Here is a 1782-nt window from a genome sequence, read left to right on the forward strand (position 1 = left end):
AGATGCTACTGGTAAACATTGTGCAGTGGAACAATAAGGTCATGGACAGATGCTACTGGTAAACATTGTGCAGTGGAACAATAAGGTCATGGACAGATGCGTCTTGTTCCTTCCTGCTTGGCAAGCTTGGCTCTTTTTGTTTGATGGTTCCTGTTAGTGACAGATGTGACACATGAAACCCAATTCAATATGTAGTGCACTACTTTTGACCAGGGCCCTGGTCAAAAGTAGTGCACTACACAGGGAATAGGGTGCCAATTGGGACACACACAAGTGAATGCCAGGGATAGGGATACTGGAGCGATGGAGTATGTATGTATAGGGGTAAGGGGAAAGGGATACAGGAGTGATGGAGGTAGATATGTATAGAGGTAAGGGGACAGGGATACTGGAGTGATGGAGGTAGATATGTATAGGGGTAAGGGGACAGGGATACTGGAGTGATGGAGGTAGATATGTATAGGGGTAAGGGGACAGGGAGCGATGGAGGTAGATATGTATAGGGGTAGGGACAGGGATACTGGAGTGATGGAGGTAGATATGTATAGGGGTAAGGGATACTGGAGTGATGGAGGTAGATATGTATTGGGGTAAGGGGACAGGGAGTGATGGAGGTAGATATGTATAGGGGTAAGGGGACAGGGATACCGGAGTGATGGAGGTAGGTATGTATAGGGGTAAGGGGACAGGGAGCGATGGAGGTAGATATGTATAGGGGTAAGGGGACAGGGATACTGGAGTGATGGAGGTAGATATGTATAGGGGTAAGGGGACAGGGATACTGGAGTGATGGAGGTAGATATGTATAGGGGTAGGGATACAGGAGTGATGGAGGTAGATATGTATAGAGGTAAGGGGACAGGGATACTGGAGTGATGGAGGTAGATATGTATAGGGGTAAGGGGACAGGGATACTGGAGTGATGGAGGTAGATATGTATAGGGGTAAGGGGACAGGGAGCGATGGAGGTAGATATGTATAGGGGTAAGGGGACAGGGATACTGGAGTGATGGAGGTAGATATGTATAGGGGTAAGGGGACTAGGCAACAGGATATAAGATCAACTGTAATAGCAGCTTGTATGTGTGTGGGTGTGTAGAGTCAGCATAAATGCACACCACCATTCAAAAATTTGAGGCAGTTAGAAACGTCCTTGTTTTTGAAAGAAATACACAAAATGGCCAGAAACAAAGTCCTTTGCTCTAATGATCAATTAGCCTTTTAAAATGATAAACGTGGATTAGCTAACACAACGTGCCATTGGATCACAGGAGTGATGGTTGCTGATAATGGGCCTCTGTAAATATTCCATAAAAAATCTGCCGTTTCCAGCTACAATAGTCATTTACAGTAGTAACAATGTCTACACTGTATTTCTGATAAATTTGATGTTATTTTAATGGACAAAAAATGTGCTTTTCTTTAAAAAACAAGGACATTTCTAAGTGACCCCAAACTTTTGAACGGTAGTGTATGTGCATATTGTGTGAGTCAGCGATCTCAGAATTCCTGTATTCATGTCAAAGGCGCTTTGGCATTGACAGGCTTGATGCAGCTCTGTTCACACACACACACACACACACACACACACACACACACACACACACACACACACACACACACACACACACACACACACACACACACACACACACACACACACACACACACACACACACACACACACACACACACACACACACACACACAAATACACAAAAACACACACACCTTTCCTCTGGCAGAGTGTGCCAAACAATCTTCCAACCATTATTGTTCCTG

At 44.8% G+C, this 1782-nt stretch overlaps 1 long non-coding RNA gene across 1 annotated transcript; it reads left to right on the forward strand.

Annotated features, from left to right (window-relative positions):
* The first annotated feature begins 382 nt into the window (after positions 1-382).
* Positions 383-958, forward strand: LOC127929924 (uncharacterized). Its single transcript, XR_008136357.1, has 3 exons — positions 383-449; positions 702-811; positions 851-958. It is a non-coding gene; the product is annotated as an uncharacterized LOC127929924 (long non-coding RNA).
* The last annotated feature ends 824 nt before the right edge of the window (positions 959-1782 follow it).

Source organism: Oncorhynchus keta, chromosome 5 (genome assembly GCF_023373465.1).
Source record: "Oncorhynchus keta strain PuntledgeMale-10-30-2019 chromosome 5, Oket_V2, whole genome shotgun sequence".
In the NCBI taxonomy this organism is placed as follows: Eukaryota; Metazoa; Chordata; class Actinopteri; order Salmoniformes; family Salmonidae; genus Oncorhynchus; species Oncorhynchus keta.